The sequence below is a fragment of the Vulpes lagopus genome, chromosome 7, assembly GCF_018345385.1.
Source record: "Vulpes lagopus strain Blue_001 chromosome 7, ASM1834538v1, whole genome shotgun sequence".
NCBI lineage: Eukaryota > Metazoa > Chordata > Mammalia > Carnivora > Canidae > Vulpes > Vulpes lagopus.
This window is the reverse complement of record NC_054830.1, coordinates 104,160,192-104,175,887: the sequence shown is the minus strand read 5'-3', so window position 1 is coordinate 104,175,887 and position 15,696 is coordinate 104,160,192.

Below are 15,696 nucleotides of genomic sequence, written 5' to 3'. Positions count from 1 at the left end.
GGCACAGGTTGTGGTCTAGAGTGCCAGAGTGGGAGGGAGAAGGCATGTGTGTTTATTTAAGTCACAAGTAGATTGCAATGAGCTAAAGAGTGAATGTAATGGGAGGAAGTGCAGACAGCATTTGTGTGCAGACATCTTTTCAAGAAATTTGGTAGTGCTGGAGGACAGATTCATGGGGCAGAATCTGGCAGGGAATATGTGGACAGTGGAGGTGTTTTGTGTGCATATACATAGATAAAAAGTGGGAGATGCTAAAACATGTTGGTGTGCTGAGGAGAATAAGCAAGTGGGTGGAAAGAGATTGTTGATACATGACAAAAAGTGGGTAACTAGAAAAGCCAGCTCTTGAGAAGACAGGGAAGAACATGAGCTTGACCTTCACTAGCAAGGACACTAAGGAGGCAGGAGAGGAGTGCAGGTATCAATGATAGAAAGATGATGTTCTCACTTAATGGCTTCTATTTGTCAATGAATTTATGAAAAGTCATCAACTGAGTATATAGGGTTAGTGGAAGGTTTGAGGAAAGAAGAGAGCACATAAAATTCTTGTCTCATTTGGATTAGATAATTAGCTTCCCTTCAGCTGACTCCATGCTTATCAAGCAACTTTGTGGTTGTAATTAGGCCTCCTGTGGGACTTGCCAACAGAGAAGATATGCAGGTCAGAGGTTCCAAATATCAGCCCAGAGGAAGTTAGAATTCTAGTAAAATGTATCTTGCGAGTCTGTCTATGTGAGTCAAACTGGTCAACTCAGGGATGCAGAGAAGTTCAGACTGGATGTGTAATCTGAAATGTGACCACCACATCAACTTTGTATATGCTTCTACTGGGAAAATCCTTGACTTAACCAGCACCTTTCTTATATATTTTTTTAATTTAAATTCAACTAGCCAACATATAGTAAAACTAAGTGCTTAGTTTCAGATGTAGTGTTCAATAATTTATCAGTTGTATATAACACCCAGTGCTCATCACATCACATGTACTTTCTTTTAAACTTCGGTAGGAATTATATCATTTGCCTGCATTAAATAGGCAAATTTAAGCTCACAACAGCCTGTGCATTCTATGTCTTAAATAGTATCCTTGAAGAATTGGTTATGATGATTAAGAGTTTCATAGAAGCACCATTTTATACCTCCAAATTATAATGGTAAAATTTCTGTTGTTCAATTCTTGTGGAAATAAAATGAGTAAGCAGATAATAGAGACAAGGAAGATCTGAGATTAGCCTGGGAATTGAGGGGACTTCAGGGCCTTATATTCTGAAGAGTCTCACCAGAGGGGTTTCCACATTTAATATCCTAAGTGTTCTGGCTCTGAGAAGAGTGCAAAGACAAGTATGTATAAGTATGTATATACAAGTAACAAATAATTTTTATTTATTTGTTTTTTTAAAAAGACTTTATTTGACAGAAAGAAAGAAAGCACAGAGTTTGTAGCTACAAGCCACAATATCCTTAAATATTCCTTTAAATATCCCTTGAAAACTTGCAAAGTGTCCAGCTGAGGGGTGGAAACATACAAGGAAATGTAATCTTACAATATTTTGAGCAGCATAAATAGTGACCATCTGGGGAAAAAGGCTCTAAGTTTCTTTCTTAGATGTAATTCTTTAGGTACTTCTTTCTTTGCTCTTAATACATTATTATGGTAATTATTCTTTTTAAGACTTCATATATTTTCATGTCAAAACAACAGTAAAATAATTGTGAGTTCTAGATAAAGCTACAGTGTAATTTCTATGGTTTTTTTTTAAAAGATTTTATTTATTTATTCATGAGAGACACAGAGAGAGAGGAAGGCAGAGACACAGGCAGAGGGAGAAACAGGCTCCATGCAGGGAGCCTGATGTGGAACTAGATCCCGGGAACCCAGGATCACGCCCTGGGCCGAAGGCAGGAGCTAAACCGCTGAGCCACCCAGGGATCCCGTGTAATTTTTATGTTATAGCAGCTGGGATTGTGTGTGGTATGTGTGTGCGTGTGTGTGTGTGTGTGTGTAAATGAGAAGAGAGGGACAGAGAGAGGAAGAGGAAGAGGGAGAGAGAGGGGGAGGAAAAGGGAGAGGGGGAGAGAAAGAAAGAGAGAGAGAGAGAATAGAAATTTTGTTGTAGATGAAACAAAAATTCCCTTGCATGATGGAACTCAGCAGAAACATCAGACCAAAAAACAGGACAGTAAATTTATTCCAAAACCACCTATTGTACATATTCCTTATATACAAGCAACTGCACTGGGTATTGGGCATATAAAACAGACCTTAGAAAACCTATGATTATGGAAACTTATATTCTGGTGGATGGCACCTGACTCTCCTCCCTACTACATTAGTGAACAGGTATATATTTTTTACCAGAAGTTTCAATACCTTCTTTCGAGAGCCAAGGGAGGTTGAAGGTTTTTTGCTTTCTTGGGTCAAACACAACTTGGTTGGGTACTTTGTCTTTCTAGTTGTCTTAAACAACACAAGAAGTGACTTTCAGGTTTACAGTGATAATAAACCTTGAGCAGAAGTGGCTGATGGTATTATATACTATAGAAAAGGAAGTATATCTGTAGAGTAGTGGAATTAGATCTATCAAGGTAGCTTGCAAGTAACTAGAAAGCAGCCACCAAATATGATCGACTCCTTCCCTCAGTAGCAATAACATTATCTTCTGTTCTATTGAACTTTTCCATTTCATTTTTTGAAGAAACAAAGTATTCTTTCTCTTTCATTGGTAGACAGGCTCTCAAACACACAAGAGCGTTGTCTCTCTGTCCCTGTATCTCTGTTTCTGTCTCTCTTCTCTCTCTCTCTCTCTCTGTCTCTCTCTCACACGCACAAACACACACACACACAGGCGCGTGCATGCACACACACACACACACACACAGATACTGCTTCAAGCCAGTTGCTTCCAGGATTTATCTCAAAGCTGCTACCTAGAAACAAAACCCATTTTCTCCCTCTTACCAATCACCTTAAACTTTTCTTTGAAGTAAAATCAGAAGTTCACCAGAGTCATTTTCCTGGTTGCTGAAAATTCCATCACTTCATTTTCACACCAGGATTCTCAGGCTGCTAACTTTGCTCCTGGAGTAACGGGGTGGGGGTGGGGGGGCAGTCTTCCTCCTTTTATCTTTGCTTATGTGGTGAAGCAAGCACATTAGGCAATATGGAAGCATATTATATCCACACTTGTCTCCGTGGCATCATTTATAGTTTCTGCGTCAATGCTTAAGATCCTCGATGATAACAAAGAGGGTAATTAGTCTATAATTAGCAGTTAATCACAAATCTGTAGAAGAAATTTCAGCATATTGACAAAGGCTTTTCTTTAAGTGACATTTCTATGCATAGTTAATTAATTGCTGGTTTCAAATTGGGTCACTAGAAATGTATTTTTCTGATCTCTAGTAATTTCTCATCTAGGCACAGTTTTAAAAAAAATTCAGATAACATATCTAGGTGTCCAGTGTGTAGTTGAGCTATACTGCAGTGGGATAAAAGGCAAACCATGTAGGGCATGGTTAATACAGTTGCTAACAAATAACCAGTAACTGATGCACCACTGCAGTCTACTTTGTGAGTGACAGGACATACTCACTCACCCTTTTTTAGAAGGCATTTCCCCTCACCCCTAATTCCTTAAGGAAGTCAATGAACCAGAAACAGCTCACTGCACAAATATGAATTGCAATATGTAGCACGTAAGATTAATAATGGGAAAAAACACACTAGCAGGAAGCAAGCCAGACTCTTTTTTACCCCATGTATTCATAGAAATAAATATATCCATAATATCTGTACCTGTGAGACTGTACTAAGTAAGGCTCGATATATGGAAATCCAATGGAATTTTAATAGAAAAGAATGTGAGGATTGCTATGGAATTACGTTGGTGTTATATTCACTAATACCAAATGCATTAGTTGCACTTAATACTGTTGCCATTACTGGCTAAACAGGGGTGATCACACCTCCAATAATCTGCTGAACAGATTTCATAGAGACTTTCTATCAAATGGTAATAAAAAATGAAATGCTTCCTGAGGCTTTCCAACTCAGAAGAAAGATATGTTGAGATTGTGAATTAAGTTTGAAACAATGTTCATTTCCTGCACTATGTTCCAGCTCAAATAACACAGCTTTGGGCAAGTATGCCGGAGGATCTTATTCCATAGCCTGAGTAGTTCATGAAGAAGAGCCATCCAGATGGTTCAACTGTTAAGCCCCTGCCTGATTCAGGCCTAACTCCATCTATCTGTAAGTCTTCTGTCCTCCATGGTATGGATCTTATAAACAGAGGGGTTCAGTGATAATCTGTGCTCCACCCCTGGGCTGATACTCTAGGATTTTATAGCAGTGCTGGTGCTAATGTTCTATAGTCCTAACCCTACACCCACCACCTCCATGGTATGTCCCCATGGTAAAGCTAAGCTCTTTTTCTGACTCTTACATGGCCCCCAAACCTGGAATTTATAATATTTTATGATATTGGTATTTGCTCATTTTAAGCATGAGGAAGCTGAGGCTCAGAAAGATTTAGCAATCTACATGGCAAGTAAATGGCAAAGCTGGGCATCAAATCCAAGCTGACCTCAACATCCACATGCTGACTTTACGTTTCCTCTCATATTCCTGAAACTGTGGCCTAGACCACAGTTTCTTAGGCCTGACTACACATAAGAAACACTAGAAGGCTTATTAAAAATACAGATTCCTGAAAATTTTCCCTCTGATATTTTGATTTTACTAAATCAAAATCTGGGGTAGAATACTGGAATCAGATTTCCTCCAATAGTAGATCTGGGCAAAGTCCAGGAATCTAAGATCCTCCAAGTGATTCTGAAGGAACTGCTGATTTTGATCAATGCACCACACTGGAAACTCAAATTGAGATTCACTCATTGTTTCTTTCAACAAATATTTCTTGGATGCTGACTATATACCAGGTATTGTCCTAGATGCTTAAAATAGAGCAGAAATAAAACAGATAAAATCCCTGCTCTTATGAAACTTACACTCTAACTAGAGGATACATACAATGAAAAAAATATATATATACTATGAAGCTGTGACAAATGCTATATAGAATAACAAAGCATGAGATCTACAGGAGATATTAACAGCATGGCTGTAGTTAGATGAGAATGGCTAGGTGAAAATGATAGAGGATGAGTCTGGAGGGGGCAGGAATCTCCTCTCTTATGGAAGAAGTCAGCAGATTCATGGACAACTTCCAAATATGTTGCTATAACAAACACTTCTGGAAGGGAAAAAAAGATGTTCTGTTTCTCCAGTTCTTGTGATGACAATAAAATGACAACACATCTGCCCTTTTTGAGGAAGTAGCATCCTCACATGTGGAATCTGAACCCCATAGGTTCATCTCTGCCTCCTCAGGCAGGAAAAGAGAATTGGCTCAGCAGTGCTGATGAAGATCCATCCTTTGGAATCAAAGATAAAGTTCATTGCCCAACCAAAGATCCCAAGAGTACTTTAAATACCATTTGGTTCTAGGCAGTGCTGAGAATCCTCGAGAAGCTGCACAGCAATGAATGCAAGTTAACAGAACAGTTCACAAATAGATCCTGGGGGAGGCTCCTGCTGCCTTGTGGCAGGCCCATAGCCTACACACACCCAGTCAGCATCTTCTGTAAGCTGGGACCCTCCAAGTGCAAGTTCAATGCTTCCCCATGGTGTTTCCGGGGATATCAGTAGTGAACTTGATGCTTCCAGTTTCCACTCAAATTCTCCAAGATCCTCAGGGACTATAGTTATATATTACTAGGAGAATTTTGCAAAGAGTGCTTCCTCAAATTATTACAGGTTGAGACCAGAGCTAAACAAATTACTTTAGTCTACATTTATTCAGGGCTATGATAGGTACACAGGTAGCTTCTCTGAGGTATTCTCAGAATTTGGGGGAACGATCAGGAAAAGGTGAGTCCCCAAGAGAAGGAAGAGCACACATGCATGTTTCACATGTGGAAATGCCTTATTCTCAGATGGTTTGTATTTATTTTGCTGAGGGGACTTCACAGATTTCTCTGGCCAACATGTGTCTCCAGGGCTATGGCACAATTTCAGAAAGAGTTAATCTGAGTGATAGTGCTGCTTCTTGCCTGGCTGAAGTGACAAAGCTAATGGTAACTGAAGGTGAGAGTCTTCATGAAAATTAGAAAAGGGAAAAATGAAGAGGAAGAATAAGTCACTGTGTTTCCAGCCCTGTCCACAGTAGAGTACTCTGTTCAGCTAGCACAGGCATCCACTTAACTTCACCTACCTAGACTGAAAATGGGTGGCCTTGAAATCTCAAAAAAGCAAAATCATCCAGCTCCTTTGACTTTGGCTCAACCTAAGCGTAAAATAGTCTCACAGGATTAGGGTGTCCATGGAGTTCTTCTTTATACTAAGCAGTTAGCTGAGATAGCTGTTTTGTCTTTTTAACATCTTTCCTCCAAACCTAACCTGAGTCAGTATGTATACCCTACTTTAAGGCAGTTTTAGACTCAATTTTATACATAATTATATATGTGATATATAATAATATATGTGTATTAATAGTGATGATATGTTTTTAATAGTGGTCTGAAGAAAAAGTCACTCTTTAGCATCTGAAAGGGATTCTGATATAGTTAGGATAAGAACAATACTTATATAATATACATATATATAGTGTACATATATACTATTGAAATATATAGAGTGACTCATACATTTTAGTACAATAAGCTAGTGGTAAAATTGGTATCAGAGTCCCATTTTCTGTTCATCTGAATAAATATCTTTTTCTTACTGCTGCCATATTATTGCTACTATACTAGTCACTTTTATTGATGAATCTGGTGATATATGATGAGCCCAGAGAAGTATATGCCATTTTATTACTCTCAGTAATGTAATCTGGAAGTCGGTTGCAGCACAGATTTTATATATCAAACAAGAAAGATTAATAAAGACACGAGAAAAAGAAAATGACCAGTTTAACTTTTATCTTTATTTCAATCTTAGTTCCTATTTTGCAGTTGACTTCTTCACCAGTTTTTTTTCTTTAATAAGCTTACTTGCCAATTCTATTTTTTGGACAAGTTGTTTCTTTCATCTATGTTTTTTTTGTAACTTCTCTTAAATGTTTATTACCCTTTAGTGCAGAATTATTTATCCCCAGATTCTTTTGTTTGTGAATATAAGCATTTGGGTTATTTTAATGATTTGTCTCTCAGTAAGTTTGTTTGGATTTATGTCAGTAGCATCTCTTTCCCAATTAAAGTAAGTCACCCCAATGTTTCCAAGATCATAAGATCAAACTTATTGATGACTTCAATTCTTAAGAGCCAATCTTCTCTTATTGAGTGCAAAGCTCAGCTCAGTAACAAGATCTTATTACAAAAAGAAAGAATAAAGTGGTCACCATAATGGTTATTGTTGGGATGTTATTTTTGTTCACTGAGAGAACTGCAAGTGTGAAAGTTTGCTTGACATCAGTAATCTGCCTTAGATAAGCAACTGATTTAGGTGAGATCAAAACATGCAGTCCATGGAAGACACATTGAGTTGCCACACACAAAAAATGAAAATATGAATTTACCTTAAATGTTAGATGATGAAAATTAGCACTTGATGAATAAGGACAAAGATATAAGAAATCATCTCAAAGATGTAGAGTGATTTCCAGGATAGAGAGATTATTTTTATTGATAGTATTAACACATTTAAACTATGAATGAATCAAAGCAAAGGAGATTGGATAACTATAAATGTGCAGGAAAAGGAGTGCTCAAAGTCAACAATCCCCAGGAAGAAGGTGAATGTATATCAAGTTTGATAGAGGATATCCTGAGACATTACCAAATCCCCAATTCTATCTGTGTCCTCATCTCTAAAATGGAGATTAAAAGTATATCAACATTTAAATGAGATCCTGTTTTTTTTGGGGGGGGGGTTACTCTTTAATTTTTATTTTATGTGTGTGTTTACCATTTTACCAAAGTATAATCAACATATAATAAATTATGTACATTTAATATGAACAGTGAAACCACCAACACAATTGAGATAATGAACATATGTACTATTCCCCTAAGTTTTTTTGTGTCTTTTTATAATCCTTCCCTCCTGCTGTTCCTTTCTACCCTCCTCATGCCCCACAGCTCCCATCTCCCAAGTCTCCAGGCAACCAAATGATCTACTCTTTGTCATTTTTAGATTAGTTTGCATTTTATAGAATTTTGTATAAATTGAATTATGCAATAGGTGTTCCTTTTTTTTCAGCTCCTTTCACTCAGCATAATTATTTAGTGATTCATCTATGTTGTAGTGTGTATTAACAGTTCATTCCTTTTTATTTCTGATCATTTCATCATATGGATATACCACAATTTCTTTATCCAAACACTTGATAAAGTTGGATTGCTTCCAGTTTTGGCTATTGCAAATGAAGTTGCTATAAACACTAGTATATAAATCTTGAGTAAATAGTTAGGGATTGGAATGACTGGATCACATGGTAAATATATGTTTAACTTTTTAAGAAATTGACAAACTGTTTCCGAAATGGGTATATTTTATGTTTCTACTAACAGCATATGAGAGTTTCATTTCATCCACACAGGTCCTATATTAAAATGAGAATGATCTCAGTAGCAGGTGTAGGTTCACTCTCCAAGTCTGTATTTCCCATAAGTCAGCTGTGTACTATGCCTCTGAGTGATTTCTGCCATTGTAATGTACGATAGTCCTATTATTTATTAATGTTTATCTTGAAAATAACTCACAGTCATGCTCTTGCATGACCAGAATATATGCACCTATAAATTGGTATTATTGATATCCAAGTTTATGTAGTGATTTTTGGGAATCTGGTTAATATCCCTATAGAGACTTAGACACATTGCCAACTCACATTTTTGAGCCTACACAGTTTCAACTCTCACTGTGGACCATGGTCAGTGGACTAGGATAATTCCACCCAGTGAAACCAACCTCTCCTGTGCCACTCTAACCAAAAATATTATTTTCTTACAAGTTAAACACCATATCTTGCTGATTCTGAGCTATACCTATTGAAAATAATAAATAATTCATCAGCTCTGAGTCTCACCTGAAAGTATTAACCTTTTTAAATTTCCAGTGCCTAGGCAACCCTGAGATTCTTTGAAGGTTCAGCTCCCCAAGGGCAGAGAAACAACCTAAAAAATTTATACCAACTTTTCCCAAGTTAAAGCCATTAACAATCAGTCTCAATGGATTCCTGACTCATAAGCAAGCTTTCTCTATTAGGTGGTGAATTCTGGGAATTGGTAGATCTGAGAAGTCCATCTTGGCTGTACCTGTGATAAACAGACTAAAAAATGTAAATGAGGGTAGAAAAAGACTTTGAAGTCTAGAATCAGAGAATCCAAGAACTTGAGAACCAGAAAGGACTCTAGTGACCAACCAACATAACCCTTGGGATGCTGAGGTCCAGAGAAGTGAGAGTATTGGCCAGAGGTCACAGAGTTGGTGATTAAGTAGCAGAGGTGCTCTATTCATTTTTTAAGTAAAATTAAAATCAAGCCTCATGACAGTGCTTTTACTATAGTGTATTCTTCACAGAAGTGCTTTGGACTGATTGCTGTTAAGAAAGCAAGGGTCATAGGGAAACAATGCGAGAAAGAGAAAAAGAGGGTAAGATTTTTGAACTTGGTTTTCCTTGAAAACAAAATAAACAAAACAAAACAAAACACCTTCAGTGGTTGTTTTTACTTTGATAGACCATGTATTCTTCCAGCAATATTCCGGCTTCTCTTTTCCTTTTTTAGTTGCATATGGTTCAGCTGAAGACTTTGGGACTTTTCTACCATAATCATGGAACTATTTCCTAATGACTATTCTGCATTTCTTTTCCATTTATCAAGCAGTTCCACTGCAAATTGCCTGTCTTGAGACTTACTGAACTCTACTAGCATTCAAGTCTGCTCACCACCTATCTCTTACTGCATCTGACTTCACTACTCCATTGCTTCCTGTAGCCTGTTGACAGTCATTTAGTTTCTGTGTTTCCCATTCAAAAACATCTCTGTTTCAGTCCCCGGTAGAGCCTGGCTGGAAACTTGGAAGAGAGGAGAGCACATAAATGAAAAATAAACCTCTATTTTCACATCAAAATTGGAGGTTTTTTTTTTATAGGTCTTATATATTGTTTAGGGAAAAAAGAGTTCATTATTCCTGCTCATGACCTAAAATCAGAAAGCCTTTGCAAGGCTTAGATGTATAGATTATTGAAAACTAAAACCTGGTTTCCACTGGGTACAGACTATCATAAATTCATTCCCATTTAAGGGATTAGAATGACAAAAAGGGAAAATGAAATGCTCTAAAGGAATTTAAATCTTCCTCCTTCTGGAGAATTTAATGCTTTGAGTTCTGTTTCTAAATGTTACAGTCTACAGTGTAATTCAGGAAGTCCCCAACCTATTACCTTTTGCTTTTCCAACCTCAAATGACTCCCATTAGGGCTCTGTGGCCCAAATGAAGTTGATGAAGCCAACCCTCAGAAGTGGTTCTATTCTATAAAACTCTTAATGCATACTTCATCAACCAAAAATAGATGATTTAACTTTTTCCAAAATGACAGACATTTTGGGTTTGGAGAAAAAAAGATGCAATCACTGTGTTATCTCCCATAAAGAGCCATCAAACTCCCAGTGGTTAGTGTTGCCCAATAAACTGATGAGCCACATTGAGAATATTGGATGTGGGGTTATTCTGCTCATCGGGCCTCAAGAGAGATCAAATGGCACTGAAAACACTTTAGGGAATGTCAAGGGAAAATAATTAAGAAGAAGAAAAGGTAAGAAAAAGAAGGAAGACCAAAATTAAAACAAAAACAAGTCAATATTTTTGCCTAGAATGATAAAGCTAGATATACTTGAAGATGAAAACATGATGAACATAGTGAGCACAAATCCTTATTTGATAAAACATCTTATCTGTCTGCTTTATCTGTAAGGCTCTATGTGGAGTGCTATGGGGGGAACGGAGATAAATTAGACAAAGTTCATGTCATGGAGTATATGCATTTTAGTGTGTTTAAAATTAAAAAAACAAGGGGATCCCTGGGTGGCGCAGCGGTTTGGCGCCTGCCTTTGACCCGGGGCACGATCCTGAAGACGCGGGATCGAGTCCCACGTCGGGCTCCCGGTGCATGGAGCCTGCTTCTCCCTCTGCCTGTGTCTCTGCCTCTCTCTCTGTGTGTGTGTGACTATCATAAATAAGTAAAAATTAAAAAAAAATTAGAAAAACAAATATCAATAGTGCAAACGGAACACTGCATATGTCTAAGAGGTATGTAGATAAAGCAATAGTATTTCAGAGGATGAACAATGTCAATTGGAAGGAAAAGGAAGGGAAATTATAGATAAAGTTTTATCTCAAAAGACAAGTGTGATCAAATGTGGATGTATTAAAAACAAGAGCATAGGATATAGAGGGACTATAGGGAAAAGTTACATCAGTAAATTAGTTAAGGCAAAATTTACTGGTATGATTGATAAATCCTCAATCTCAGTGGTTTCACAGAATAGGGATTTAATTTTGGCTTCCAAAATGGACATTCCTGTTTAGTAGGTGACTATCTATAAGTGGTGATTTAACAACCAGTTTCTTTCCATCTTTTGGCTTTTATCTACTCTCACATCTCTAAGATCACTGTACTCATCTACATTCAGCTGATAAGAGAAAAGAGAATAGAAGGAAACACTTGGAAAATTTTTGTGGGCTGGCTCTAAAAGTGGTACATTGATTCTACTTATATTCCAATAAGTATAACTTAGTCATGTGCCCACACTTAACTACAAGGTATACTGGGAAATGTAAGTCCAGTGAGAATAACAAAAAGAAAATGAATTTGATGAATGAATAACTAGCTGATCTCTTCCACAGGTGGGAAAGTCTGAACGGAGAAGTAATTCAGTTTGGTTGAATTGAGGTTGGGAGATAAGACATTCTTTGAGATAAAACTAAAGAAGTGGGTTGAGAACCCACTTGTTTTTTAATAATAGATTGATTATTTCATTCATTCATTTAGCAAAATTTATTTAGCACCTGCTATATACCAGATACTATACTAGATGTTGAGGATTCAATAAGCAATGTGTCTAGTGGAGGAGACAATTATGAGAGTGTTGTAAGCACAATGATAGACGTATATAAAAAATACCATAAAACACAGAGGAAAGGAAATCTCTCTGCTTGGGAAGTCTGGGATTGGAAGTGAATCAGAATGAGTCTTTTTATGTGAGAATAGTGGGCAGTGGGGGATATGAAAGTGATATTCCAGGTGGGGGAAACATTCTAGGCAAATGTCCAGGTATATGGAAATCACAAGGTTACAGAGAATATGGAATTTTTCACAGAATCCTAATTTGCTAGAAATTGGCCAACTCTACAAGTCTGAAAAATATGAATTCAGGACAAAAAGGAAAAACAATGGGAAATGCAGCGTTTCACAGTGGATCATTAATTCACAGAGTTTTTTCTTTAAGAAGTGGTATAGACCAGTGATATACACATTTACTGGTAGATTAAAGAGATAGATTCAAGGTTGAGAGATTACAATGTAGGAAGCTTTTAGGGGTACATTGCAGGTCCCTTGCATTTATTGGCTTACTCATAATATATCGTTTGGAGTTGGCTGTCAAAGACATGGGCTTTTAATTCAGATAGACTTGGATTTAAATCCTAGATGTAGCCCTTGTTAGCTATGTGGTCCTGGGTGATTTTTGAATCTTGGTTTTCCTTGTCTGTAAAATTGAGACATTGATATTATATACTCCAGTGTATCAGTTAGGTTTTTTGCCCATTATTTAATGGCTTAAAAGTGATTTATTTTTGAGAGTTGACAATTTTGATTGTGCTCAGTTAAACAGTTTTCTTGCTGGCCTCACCTGAACTCATGCATATTGCTATATTTAGCTATCGGGTGGGCCAAGGGCTAGTTGGTCTCCAATAGCCACTTGTCTGGTAATTTGTGCTGGCAGTCAGTCAAGGTAATGAGGCTGAATGTACTAATGTTGCTAGTAGGCTAGTTTGGGCTTATTCATATAGTGACAATCTCAAGATTCCCAAGTGTATAAAGATAGGGCAAGCTCCAATGCTGAAGTGTTTTTACAAGCCTCTTTTTGTGTTATGTTATAATCTCACTGGCTAATGCAAGTCATGATGTTCCATTGGCCAAGCTCAAACTTAGTATGAGAATTGACTATCCAAGGCCATGGATACAGGGATTAAAAAATCCATTGGGACTGCAACAATCTACCACATTCAATCATGGTGTTGTCACATAAATTAAATAATATAATGTACTTACTATTTTGATCAAATTTACTAATGTAGTAAACTTTCAATAAATAATAATGATAAAGATGATGATTAGTCATGGATCACTGCCAAAGTGGAATATTTAATTACTTTTTATAGTTGAGGAAAATGTCTAACAGGAAATAGGAGATCTGGATTTTAGTCTAGCTTTGCTGTAATATGATTTGAGGTAGGGAATTGACACTAGAAGGACTAGAAGTTTAGTTACAACAATGGACAAATAAACATTTCTTTGTTAATTGCTAATCCAGATAATTCTTCTACCATTAATCCTATCACATCCCTCCTTACTAGATTGTTTCTCAATACTCTCCCTTGTCCTTTCACCACAACGACCTTTGTCTGCCTAGGCCTGCCACCACTGAATACCTGACTTATTATACAACCTCTCACTCTGTGTCAGATATCCTGGGTACGTTTTCTTTCGATCTGTGAATGTATTTATTAGGATGCCTATAGATACATGCAACTAAATAACTAACTGAAATGGCTTAAACACTGAGGAATTATTAGTTTATGTAATAACTCTGGAGGAAATAATTCCTGAGTTGATTGATTGATTGATTGATTGATTGACTGATTGAGAGGTTCAATAAATGTCAGTTCTCAGATATAGCACTCTGAAATTCTCTTTGGTTTTCTCTTGCTATTATTGCGAGATGACAGCTTTCATTTCCAAACATCCTGTACTCACAAGACAACATCTCAAGGCAAGAGAGAAAGGGTACTTCCTATTCCCACTTGTGGTCCCTTACTCCCTTTTGTTTACTTATCAGATATGTCAAATTCTCTCAGAACCTTCTCCTTTATTTCTCATTGACTAGAAAAATTACTTCCAAACCAATCAGAGGCAAGGGGGGAATAAGGTTATTGTTATCATGGTGAGATTAGATTTCTCATGATTCATTTTCCATAAATAGAAAGGGGCCATATTCCTTGGATATACTGTTGCAGAATATATTGTTACAAGATAGTTGTTTTTTAAACCATTACTCATGATTCTTACAAAAATATAAAATGGATAGGTGTCAAAGATTTCATTTAACACATGAATTAAGAAGGAAATGAGAGAAATCACAACTAGTTCTAAAGAGATTCCAAAGACCAAACAAATACATAAAACCATCATGATTGCTGAAGTGAATTTATTTAATTGATGCAAAACTAGCTTCTTCCATTGTAGGGGAGGAAAGTCAATTGAACCTCTATGGAACAGAACTTATTTTCTATAGAAAAGAAATATTTGTCTTACCATGAGTTTTCTACAAGTAAACTTCTCTCTATATAGGCTTGTAAAATAGCTCAAAGACAATGAAAGTCACAAATAACATAAAATCAGATGACTCGGGAGAGTGAGCTTCAAACAATATATATTTTTAATTTGAAGACATTTTATAGTCTTTTGGTCCATATAAAAGTCTTTCAATTTTTTCTTAATATGAGAAAAATCAGATTTTCTTAGCAAGAAATGAAGGGACATGGCTGTTGGACAGAACACCAACAGTTAGAGAAATAAACATATTTTAATTTGCAGTGAGGCTTTCATATCACTTCACAAGGATCACTTTGGAGGTAAATGGTGAAACAGATAGTATTGGTTGGGGCAGAGAAAGCCTGGTGATTTGTCCTTAATCTAAGCCTGAGCCTTCAGTGGGAATGAAACAGCAGCTTGGTATCTCCATTTCTGAGAAGTTGCTAGAATTGCACATTAGGAATTGCCACCAGAGGCACTTCTGCCATGAAAGACTGGACCATGAATGATTCCTTCTTGGAAGCCACAGAATTTAATTTTTCTAATGTGCATTATGATTCTTTGTTCCCATTCCACCCCCTTCCTTGGCTCTTTCTGCATTTAGTGTAAATTGAATTCCAAGGGAATTATACCAGGGATCACATACTATTCATTTCAGTCTGTTGACAGGCAATTTTTCTGTAGTACCCTGCTGGGGATTTGATAGTGAGAGGGGGTGGTGTGAAAATGTGATATCTGGTATTCTTACAGCTTTTGTCCCCAATCTGGTGTTTATGGACTGCTTTATTCCTGTGTCTTATACACTTTGGGATACTATATTTTTGTACCTTAATTAGCTTCAAAATTAATAAACCAATTTTTTCCCTGAAGTTCCAAACCACACAGTGTACTTGACAACACTGTTAGCTCAGCAAACCTGTCTTGTCATGGGAAAGAAATCTAGTCAGGCTTTTGCTAAACACTGCATTTAATACACATACATTTCACACATATACATCAGACTTTGCCTGTGAATAAATTTTTCCTTGAGAAAGCTATTTTACAAGCCTTACACACTTTAGAGGAATAAACATTTTCTCCACTTTGTTACATT